The sequence below is a fragment of the Lissotriton helveticus genome, chromosome 8 (genome assembly GCF_964261635.1).
Source record: "Lissotriton helveticus chromosome 8, aLisHel1.1, whole genome shotgun sequence".
Classification (NCBI taxonomy): Eukaryota; Metazoa; Chordata; class Amphibia; order Caudata; family Salamandridae; genus Lissotriton; species Lissotriton helveticus.
This window is the reverse complement of record NC_136069.1, coordinates 128,986,906-128,999,560: the sequence shown is the minus strand read 5'-3', so window position 1 is coordinate 128,999,560 and position 12,655 is coordinate 128,986,906.

The window sequence follows — 12,655 nt, the reverse complement described above, 5'->3', positions numbered from 1 at the left end:
GCAGCTTATTTTGCATACACAGTTATGTCATAGACCTTTTTCATGTTTGATATGCTGAGTACTAGCATTTCATTGACAATTCATTGACTTATTTGTCAAGTTTTTATTATTTACCTTGCCTATTGGCTTAAGACTCGATAAAGTACTTGGCTGTTTTATTTTTCTTTAGCATTAAATTTTCCTAGTTTTTAATGCTTTACCTTGCGGACCGTCCACATATAAACTTGCAATCTGCTCTCATGAGATGGCACTTCTATTATCTTATTCAGTTCGTTTCCGGATCATGGGGAGGTGTCATCTACGTCCTGGATATCTTTACACCGTGTTAAGTTAGCATGGGCTCATTACCGGTTTAAACGCCATTTTTCCTTTTTTGCAACTTCTGCACACGACACTTAGTTGTTGCTTTAGCTTTCAACCTAGTAGTTCATCGTGGTTTACATGAGAATAATATGTTATTGCTCTACTATCTGCTTTGCTTGTTAAACTATATCTGTACAGCGAGTGCTAAAGTTTCAAGAACAACACGATACAGAATTGTTATGAGGTCTGATGTCCACGACTTCATACTCATAACATAAGTGCAACTTCTGCCAATTCTGGGCATGAGGCGGGTTTTATATTGCTTTGCCGAACACACATACACAACACTTGATGCGGTTCACATGAAGAGAGAGCTGGTGTATGCTGATGTGATTCCTTCAAATCTAAGACACTAAAGTATGGGCACGCCCTAAACCAACACAAAGAGACCTTCTTAGCAAATAATATAATATGTGTATTAGGGAGGGTGAGATATAAGCAGCCGCGGGCCGTGGAGGGAGTTACGGTGAGGCAGGGAGGCGGGGAGGGGGAGAAGCAGGGTGGAGCCCTCTCCACCCTGCCCCTCCCCCTCCCCGCCTCCCTGCCCCACCGTAACTCCCTCCACGGCCCGCGGCTGCTTATAAGTGTTGCTAACTCTTATTCATTTACAGCATGTTAACATACTGTCACCATTCGCTTTTTATGTACTAGTAACTATGCTGGTAATTTTGCTACTGATAATATGTGTACTTGTATTATCTAAGATACTACGCCTGAGAAGACGGCATTAGTAAATAAACATTTCAAATACACATGTGTTCTTCTTAACTCCATGTTCTGTTTCTAAGAAATATATAACGACCGACTGTTCATGAGTTCCACGTATCCTGAGGTACTATAAGTTCATATTCTGGATTGTCTAAACATTGAGAGTTTGTTATATCCAATGTGACACTGTACCTAGCTTGCTAAGGGGTTTTTGATTACTAAGGTGAGTTTTGGGACACCCTAATTCGCCGAGGTTCCAATCCTCTGTCCACAGTTCTGTGTGAGAACAGAAACCCTGCGACAGGGGCACCCCCGACCCTTGCTGGAGCTTCATCACACTTGCGATACAACTCCAGCAATGCGCCACCTTTACGGCACAGATACATCACGCATCTGTGCTGTTTTTGCCCCATGATGCGCCGCATTGTAAATGCAGCACACCATAGGTGACGGAACAGCGGCACAGAATGACTAACACATCCCTGGTGATGCGCCAGTCATCATAAATCTATCCCTATGCTTCTTATCTTGTTAGAGATGAACCGCCATATGTATCATCAAAGTTTTTTGCATTTCCTAAATAGCGAACTTTAAGGAATAAATAGCGATTCTTTACCATTCCTAGTTTGCGATGAGCTATTTGCTAATTACAAATTACCCATTCATTTCCTTCATTTCCATAGGGCGGTTGGACTCACTTTTAGCTCGAACGGCTGAATGGGATTGCACGAAACTTGGCAAAATTGTAGGGACTGGTAGCCCGATGTGCCTTTGCTATGTCTCAAGATATATGCTCCAGTGGTTTTTACGAAAATTAACTTTGAAAAATATATATTGGGCTACATTGGCCTATATATATGTTGGAACCCAAATGTAGCCCAATGTAGCCCAATGAAGCCCAATGAAGCCCAATGTAGCCCAATGTAGCCCAAAGATGGCCGCCAGAGACGAAAAAAACAAATGTAGCCCAAATATCAGCCAGATGTAGCCCAACTATAGCCCAGTGACAGAATGACCAATCAGCGTCGCAAACCTCCGTTACGCGAAGCGGAGCGCTGTTACAGATATATATCTTTTTTTGAACGTTAATTTCTCAAAATCCACTGGAGCACATATATTGAGACCTAGCAAAGGCACATCGGGCTACCAGTCCCTAATATTTTACCAAGTTTCGTGCAAATCCATTCAGCCGTTCGATTATTATTATTTATTATTTTTTTTGCCCTGCGGGGCCCTTTTAAAACCTCCACATCAAACCTAGGGGGTCAGCGAGGATCTACTATTCCCCCTTATGGTCATTTGCCCCTTCGCTTTCGCCTCCTCTTGTCTCTCGATCCTACCGAGAGACAAGATGGCGGCCGCTACGGACTGTTTGGAATGTTGACAGACGCCGGAGAACCAATCAGCTTCGCTTCACAAAGCTCCGTTGCGCGAAAAGTACGCGTCCTGGAGCGCTGCCTGGTCCGCTGTTACAGATATATATCTTTTTTTAAACGTTAATTTCTCAAAATCCACTGTAGCACATATATTGAGACCTACAAAAGGCACATCGGGCTACCAGTCCCTACAATTTTGCCAAGTTTCATGCAAATCCATTCAGCCGTTCGGGCTAAAAGTGAGGCCAACCGCCCTATGGAAAACTCAATGTTAAAAACACGTTTTGGGACCCCCCTTTTTTCTCGGCCCCCCCTTGACGAACCCCCCCCAGATTTTCAAGGGCTGCTCAGAAACAAAATGTGCCATTTTCCTGAAGATTTCAGCCAATTCCGTCCACAAACGCCAAAGTTATTAGACATAGAATTTTCAAAAATCCCATAGAGAAAAAATCCTAACTATATATACCTACTGGCGACCGCCAGTAGGTAATATATATATATATATATATATTTTTTTTTTCAATGCCTTCTTTACAATTTCCCGATTGTGAATGGAAGAACCTGAAGAGGTTATGGAACCCCTTCATGTCCATAACTGTCCAAAGTCATTCATGACACCAAAGCCAAACTATCCGTGAAAATCGCCACTTTCAGCTGATCTGCAACACAACATGCTCTTGTAAGAGCAATCACTTCTGCCACCTGTGCTGAAAACACTCCTTAAAGCCAGGAGGCTTCAACCACATGTGAGACTGTACAAACAGCATAAGTGGCTTTCAGGCTTCCTCTGTGGTCTTGCAAACAGGAGCCATCAACAAACAGCACATGATCAGATTCAGGTAGTGACTCATCTCATATATCGGGTCTTGGCTTAGTGCACAGTTCAGTAACATTGAGACAGCCCTTCTCAACTTAAATTTAATCAACATAATTTCAAACAACAGGCAACAAATTGGCAGGATTTAAAGTGAATCATCTCCTAAGGGTGATATTGTCAGATGCCAGTATGACTTGTCCATATCGGGCCAGAAGACTGTTGGTGAGGTGTTGTGTGCTGGTACTGGTGAACAATATTTCCAGGGAATGGGGCACATGAATTGTGAATGGACCCAAGAAAATATTTTCACAGTGCTCAATGCTGACCCCCACTGTATCCAAGGATTTGAGAGTGGATCAATTGTAGCAGAAAAGTAAGCAACCGGCCTTTGACTGTTGCCATGTAACTGTGTAAGAACACAGAGAGCACAGCCCTCCCTCTCGCTATTGTAATCAGGCATTCATAGAACCAGGGCATGACAGTGACTTTCTCTCAGCTCTAGTAAAGCTTTCAAGAGATGTGATCCCAGGGTACATCCTTTTTTTTAGTCGAAAATAGATTATTGATTTTTACAAACATAATGAAATATTATCCACTTGTTCCATATTTACTGCTTAAAGTGTGAATGTATTTGTTTCTTATCATACAGTATACTCTAAAACCTTGTCGCTCATGCGTGAACATAAACACCTTTTGTCCCAGCAAAGCGTTTAGTAGCATAACAGCAAAACACCAATATATTATTTGAAGACACCCCTTATACACTATCACTATACACTAACATCCGAGCCAGGGTACATCCTTGTGTGTCAGCCTCTGAAAAGGTTTGGCCACCAGGGAAAAGTTGGGAATCCACTGACGACAGTAGCCCAACATTCCAAAGAACATCCTGAGTCCTCTCTGTATGGTTGGCGGATTCATTCTCAGAATTGCCGGGATTCTTTCATGTGGCACCTTCCCTGCTCCCTTCTCAATATGATGCCTGGGATACAGAACTTCTTTCTTACATTACTGAAACTTATCTTGGGACACTATGGGCCAGATGTACGACCCTATTTTGCATGTGCAAACGGGTTTGCGACCTGTTTGGCATTGAAAAATCTAATAGGGCCATGTAGAATCCCTATTTAGCGTCTCGCTAAATAGGAATTGCGAATCGCTATTAAGAAGGGGCGTTCCAAGGGCACCCCTTCCTAATAGCGAGTCAGAGGCCTATGTAAGAATGTTTTGCAACCGCAATTGCGGTCGCAAAACACTCACAATTTACCGCCCTCTTCCAGAGGGTGGTAAAGCACTTGCAAATGGGAAGGGATCCCCAAGGGACCACTACCCGCCCTTAAAAAACAAAGCAAAAATGTTTAGTTTCTTTTTTTTCAAAAACATCCAGTTTTCCTTTAAGGAAAACGGGCTGCATTTAAAAAAAAAAACTGCTTTATTTAAAAGCAGTCCCAGACTTGGAGGTCTGCTAAGCACAGTAGGCCACCCTACCTGGGAGGGGCCAGCCATTCTTAATGGGGTCGAAAATTGTGGGTGCCTCATTAATATGCATGAGTAATGCAGTTTGCGACCCTATTAGGAATCTCTGACAGTGTCTCAGACACTGTTGTACATGTCATTTAGCGACTCGCAATTTGCGAGTCGCAAAAAGAAATGGTCGTACATCTCGCCCTATATGTCCATTCACAGCTAAGTGGTTCAACAGGACAATGGTATCCGTTTTACAATGTCCCTGTGTATTTGACTCAACCAACAGATTAGTAAACTGAGTTACAAGGCATGACCAGGAATTCCAGATTCTTTTTAAGAATCTGATTGAAAATTAAGGGCATATCTGTATACCCTTTGGGGACAAGGCACCGTGCCAAAACATGACTGCCGAACTAAAATGAGAAGAGAAACTGACTGTCCTTATGTAACGGTATAGAGAAAAAGCCTTGACAAAGAAGATTGACAGTGAACTACTCAGACTCACAAGGAATCTTAAATAGAATCACAGTTGGATTCAGTACCACAGGACAACCAGGAACCACTATAGCATTATTTTTTTCTCAAATCCTAGACAACGTGGTACTTACTCTAAGGCTTCTGTGAGCCCATGATAAGTGAGTTACATGGACTCCCCATAATCTCTTTTAAGAGGCCTTATTGGATCATTGAGTCAATCACAGGAGTAATCCCAGCAATAGTTTCAGGCGTCAGAATATAATGAGGGATTCTTCGATACTCTGCATTAGGTTTCGCGGTTATGAGGACAGGCTCAACACCTTTGATGAGACTTATGTCTTTTTACTGAAGGGTCTCAGACTTCAGGTTTCATTGTGTCTTTAAGATCTGGAGGTAAATCATAATTTGTCATCATTGAGTACAGTGTGACATTTGTGCCATGACTTGCGAGTTTGAAGGCAACGTCCCTCATCATTAGTATGAAGCTCAATGCATTTCGGGTACCGTAGGTAGTGCAATTTAGCTTGCACAAAAGGTCATGCACTAGCAGATTCAAAGCTCTCGAATCACACACCACAATTCAGTGATTCTTCTTGAAGAACCCTATTCTTACAGGTACTTCTTCTGTTACAGGACTTCTCATTTGTCTGTTTGCGAATCCTACCACTTGGATTATTTTTTTCGGAGAGGGATAGGTGGGGAACCTCTGCTGTTCTAACAGTAGAGTGGGTAGCACCAGTGTCAACTAGAAATGACACAGGCGGCTATTTGCCTCACCTTCCAGGAATGGACCACTCTTGTCTATCTCTGAAGTTGCTAGAAGCACGCAAAACTCCTCCATTCTGAGGCACAGTCATTGAGACGTATCAGAATTGTAATCCTCAAATGCTTCTATCATACAGAACTGTGTCTGAGCAGGGTTATTATTTTGGGGTTGCACAAATCCATTGTTCTGAATTTGTTTCACAGCATTCAGATGTCATACCAGCTTCCAATGCCCCAGCTGTCAGCAAATGTGACAAGGATTTGACTTCTTCAAAGTCGCCACATCAATTCCAGTTCTTGGGACAATTGGAACACCATGATCTCTACCATGCTGTTAAAAACATTTCCATCATAGGAACTCCCTGTTGTTTCACCGCTTGCATCGACTCAACATTCCCAACAAAGGGCTCATTTTGACCTTGCTGTGCATCTCTCATCTGTACCACCATCAACTTCTCCTTCAGATTCTTGTGCTTTATCTCCAATTCATTACTGCAGTACTTCAACACCTCAAGATTCCATGAATTTACTTATTCTGCCAACAAATCAAATGCTGCTGAATCATCATGCTAAATTCAGATCACAATCCCTGCCCAAATCTGAACACAAAAAGTCCCACGTTGTTGGTTCCAACAGTGTCTGTACCACTGTACTGTTGAAACGCCTGCAGAAGTCTCTTATAATAAGAATGCATGGACTCTTGTGTCATTCTGTCAATCTTGAGCCAATCAATATATTTAGGGAATATCTTCTATTTTAAAAATGTGATCACCTGCTGGTACTTTTTCATTACTAACAGAGATGGAGCCGTTGTCGTAGGATGTCTCATTGGCTCTTGGTCCGGCCATTCTACAGATACTTTACATTCAGCTCACAAATCACTCAGAATCACAATGTCAACAAGGCTATTCCAATCTGTACGCCAAACTTTTGATATTTTCACAAACTGATCAACCTGTTTATACCACTCCAGTGGCTTCTCTCTAAATTTCTGGAAATCTTTTGTGAATGACGCAAGATCTCTCCTGCTCCAAGGCACATAGAAATAACCTCCACCAGACACTACTCTCAATTGATTATTTGATATGTCCTCTTCGCCACCTATGGATGAAGGCAGCGCTAACCTCGGTTTCTCTTTTCTATTTTTTTTCAGCCCATCTGCCTTCCCACCTATCTAGTTTACTGCACTTTCAGATATGGCCAACCAGTTCCTTAATTTGGAATTTTGTTCCTAGTATTCTCTTTCTAGAGATGTCCTCATTATTAAAACATGCACAGTGAATTTCCTGCAATGTCTTGATCCTATTAAAATCAAATTCTTATTAAGGAGCCCATTCAGGCAACCTTTTTATAAACCTTTCCAGCACGATTGGTTACATCTTCACAGATGAAAACAAGTTAATTCTCTTGGTAAGTACCTAAAATCGATACATTGAGAGTTACATGTATCAGTTCTTCCAATTCTACCTATAATTTGACAACATCCACTTTATTCTTCCTCACTGGAGACTGAACAGTCCCTCCGCTTGGTCTTGCACTTCCATCTTACCCTGACGGTTCTATTTGCTTGAGCCAGTCATCAAGTTCATGGGCACTGAAACCTGGTTGTATTAAATATGATCCCTCCTGCAGAGGTGAGAGCGTTTGTGTGTGGTGGGGAATTCCAAATGATCTTGTCAGAATTCAGTGATCCTAGTGATGGAACAAGGATTCGCACGTAAAGCGACTTGGTTGTATTCATGAACCTCGAATAACCTTAATTAACTAATCAATATGTTTGTCTTATTAAATTTGCCCCTTTCCACACATTTTTGGGTGTCCGAGAGAAGCTTGCTTATGTGTTTACTAATTCTAATACGCTTGCAACCTAAAATGGCTGCTGCTAAGCGGGAATTTCTACTGCGCATGCGTCGGTCATACCCATGTGACATGACGTACTTGCAGCTTTGGAGGGAATCTGTTCGCATCTGCGCACTAGAACTAAGATGGCTGCTTTGTGTTCTCACATGCGAAAAGTTTGCATTGCTGCTTTTGCTAAGCTTTTTGTTCTGCTTAATCATAATGCTATAGTTTATTATACATTAATGGGTATAGAGTAGAAGTTCATGGTATACAGTGTATTCATTTATTCTGTGTTCTAAAACTGTTTCCTTTTACCTTTCATGTATCGTAAAACTTTGGGCCTCAGAGACGGAAATACTCCATTTTAAAAGTCCTTTGCACACGACACGCTATGTGAGGAGGGCTGAAAACTCTGACATTGAATCCCAGCCAGATGGCAACTCCAGCCAAGATGCGCCTCGGAAGACAACCCTCACCTAGTCGAAGAAACTGAACTGTACTAAAATATTAACATTGTATACAAAGTTAAATTCACCATTGTTATGTATAAAGCATATGTCATGAGAACCTGAAATTCAAGGGGCGTATACGAAATGCAAATGAGGAGCCTGAGAAAGTTCAACATTTAGGTGGTGTGATGACTTGTCCTTTTCCTCTGTCCAATCGAAATTGGGGATCCTTACACTTGCAACATTGGGGGGTGGTACACTGACCTGGAAAAGAGTATAACTAGTATAGGTTTAGCTAGAGAAATTGTGTGACTTTTCCGAATAGCTGACCTGTCACTGACCCAACGCACTCAATAGCTGATCGAGAACAGAGGTGCTGCGGAGCACTCTGTCGGGAGACTCGCTGACCCAATCGGGGTTCTAGAACCTTAAGTGCTTGGCGAAGCACTTTGCTGGGGAAATTGATAACCCAATCGGGGTTTTGACTGATAGCTGCAGAGAGGGAGTAGCACAGGCGTTGCGACTGAACTGCGGGTGCTGGCCTCAACTTTCGGTGGTCCGGTTCTGATCCTAATCTGGTCTACCCTGTCCTGGTTTCCATACTGCACCTGCTGGCCTATTGGCAACTGCATTCCTTGGGGTTTCTTCTGTCCTCAACTGACCCATGGCCAGGGTTGGTCTTCACGCCGTTTTCTTCAGATAATGGAAGGCGCACTCATACAAATGTAAGATAGAGTCCTTATTTAGTCCAAATTGGTAAGTTCTTTATTACAGCAAATATGCCAAACAGGTTGTACAGCCAACGCGTTTCGTTCCTAGGTGGAACTTCGTCAGGGCAATTCAAGGAGTGTAAAAGAAAGGTGTCTCATCAAGGTAGACCAATCGAAGTAGTTTGTGTCATCAATCACACGAGACCCGGTTCCTTATGAAGGACTAAGCTGTCCCAGATTATACAGCAAACAATAAATAGAAGCTATTCACCAAAGAAAGTTCCAAATATTGTGGGTGAAATGTTATCACACACATAAGAAAAAGTGCCCCTGGCATAAGAGTAGTTTCAAACTCACAAGAAAGATCCAGGCACTACAAATCGAAAATGTACACGGGGTGCATATATTTAGCCTCCACGTAGCACGGAACAAACAGATCACTTGAGTTTTCAGCAACTGCTCCCGGCATGGTAACTCTCCCAGTTACCATGCCGGGAGCAGTTGCTGAAAACTCAAGTGATCTGTTAGTTCCGTGAATAGCTTCTATTTCCGTTCTCAAATACTTTGACGCCCCCATCAGGCAGCTGGTGATTCAGGCCACTGTCATCTCGCGCCTGGATTACGCCAGCTCCCTCCTGGTTGGAGCTAATCAGGCGGGAATCACCCGTCTACAACAGGTACAAAATGCTGCGGCTAGAGCGATCGTTGGCTTGCCCAGATTTTGCTCGGTGTCCAATGTTCTCCGTTCCCTTCACTGGCTTCCAGTCAGGAAGCGAATTCATTTTAAGGTTCTCTGTCTAACTTTCAAAATACTGAAAGGTATTGGCCCTCAAATTATGTCCAGCTTATTGTCCCTCTATGTACCCACGCGTGCCCTCCGTTCCCAAGGTCAGGCCCTCGCCGTAGTCCCCAGATTCAGGCTTAGCCGTTCGGGAGGGCGCTCCTTCCGCGTTAAAGCGGCGTCCATCTGGAACTCTCTTCCGTCTGATATCCGCCTGATGGAGGATCTTATGCTCTTTAGGAGAGCAATCAAAACCTTTCTGTTTTAATTCCAGTTATTCCAAACGCCTTGTCTGTTCTTGTTGTGTTATTGTCCTACCTTGTCACTGCGCCAGGACGCTCCTTAGCTGGAGCAGCTGTGCGCACAACAAATAAAGATAACATAACATAACATTGTTTGCTGTATAATCTGGGACAGCTTAGTCCTTCATAAGAAACCGGGTCTCGTGTGATTGATGACACAAACTACTTCGATTGGTCTACCTTGATGAGACACCTTTCTTTTACACTCCTTGAATTGCCCTAACGAAGTTCCACCTAGGAACGAAACGCTTTGGCTGTACAACCTGTTTGGCATATTTGCTGTAATAAAGAACTTACCAATTTGGACTAAATAAGGACTCTATCTTACATTTGTATGAGTGCGCCTTCCATTATCTGAAGAAATCTGCTGTTTGTTTTTGTGCCCTGTGATGACGGGCACGGGAAGTGTGCTGCACCAGGCTTATACTCATTGTACTTTTGTTATGGTTTGTGCTGAACCTTGGTCAGGTCGTCTTTTTCCGTAATTTTTATATTGGTCTTCACGCCGTTCTAGATAAATATAAATCTGTGGGAAAACAAATAGTACACTTGCGTCCTTTTCTTACCTTCCCTGAAACTGCTTAAGTCGTATTTGCACATGTTCCTTTTTGTTACCCTCCCTTTATGACAAATAATAAAGTCTTATATTCTAGGGGCCTTATTTATGAAGGCCTTGCGCCGCCGGTGCGTCACTTTTTCCCATTTTAAAAGTGGCGCACCGGCGGCGCAAGGCCTTCATAAATAAGGCCCTAGCTGTTTATTAGCATGTTCCATCTCTTCCCCTCCATTAAGCCAATTTCTAAATACTATTAATGAAATATAGATGTTCCTTTTCTTTACCGTCCTTTAGCCAAATTAAAGTGATTGCTCTGGATTATTAGCTTGTTCCATTTTCTTACCTTTCCCTTAGCTTCATGGTTAAATCAGTGTCATCATAATGAAATTAAGTTCCTTTTCCTTACTCACCCGTTAAAGAGATTAAACTGTGATCTCTAGCATGTTCCTTATTTTTCCCGTCCTTTAGAAAATGACATTTCAAGTCTGACTTCTATAAGTTCATTTAGTATGTTCCCTGTTCTTACCTGCCCTTTAGACTTCTAAATGGTTGGAATAATATATCTTTTACATAGTTACACGCTCTTCATGATTCTGATTATTGATAGTTTGCTTGCTGTAAACCTTTGGCTCACAACCCTTGATGAAGATTAGATAAAGGTTTTTCAAAACTTTTTGAGTCGGTGGTTATTACAAATGAGTGCAAATATTATGATATATTTTGACTATTCTGCCTATCTTTACAACTAACTCCCTGATCCATGGTGGTCAGAGGTACCGGTGACTAGGATTGGTAAGTCAATGGTATAGAAATCAAATTGGTAGTATTAAAATACACTGGTAGTAGAGTGTAGGTTTACCCGATTGAGTAAATATGGTAAATTGAATTATGGGCCCAGGAGTATACATGATAAAATTATAGTCGGTTGACCTGCGCGCTCTATCACTAAAGTTATTGGTGCTCTGGGTCCACCAGTACTATGTTCAGTATGTGGATCACTCGTTCCCTCAAGTCAGTTTTCATTAGATGGGGTGGATGATTTGTTAGATATTCGGTCTAAAAAATCATCAATAAATTCACTCTCACTGTCCAAATTTACACCTTCTGTGTCATCTGTATCTTCCTTTTCAACCTTTCCTTTCCCCTTGCCAGATTCTTCTCTCCTTACTGAAATATATAATTTACCTCTTTCTGAGAGATCAGTTCTCCATCTCTTTTGTTCTGCATTTTTCCTATCATCTGCACAAGTGCATCCTGCCCTTTTTACTCTTCCCTGATATCTCTCCCGTTGTCTAACCTGATATATGTGTTCCCAAGAATTGAGTGCGTCACATTATGCAGGTGCAGGAGGTGGTATCATGTCATGTAACATCCTCCTCGCATCTTCAATGACTCTCAAATTAAACGTGCAATAGCATGGAAACGTCAGTGCACCTTCTTTCTGTGTGATCTTGTACCATTGACTAAGGCAAATACATGTGTGATGCCCTACGTTTATTATCATATGACCTTTAGTACCTTCAGGTTGGGCCTCTTCTTAATCTCTAATAGGTATTGTCACATCACTCCTCATTAAACTTCATTTTTCTTTAAAGAATTACATTTTTCAGCCGTAATCTCAACAATAACAAGTGACTTTTCATCCAACCCAGGAAATAATTCATTACCCGCAACTCTCAGTCCGGCATCAACAACAAATAATAGCGCAACACTCTAAGGTGTAGTCAACCAATACTTGCATGGCTATACACCAACCAACCTATAACAGAGCGTCACCATGTGACATCAGCCTCAGTCCTCGCAGTGGCTCACCCTCTTATAAACATTTTCCTGAACACAGACTTCTAAGCAATTAGCATGCACAACAAAATGCAAAGCAATTTAAACAATGCAATGTTACCCACTCAGCTAAAAGTAAAGTATTAAATCACACAAGAAATGGTCCAGAGCAACACTTTCTAACCTACTTTGACGAATACTTACATGAGACCTCGACCAGCGAGGAATCACCCGGATTTGTGCAGCCTCTCTTTGTGCAAAGG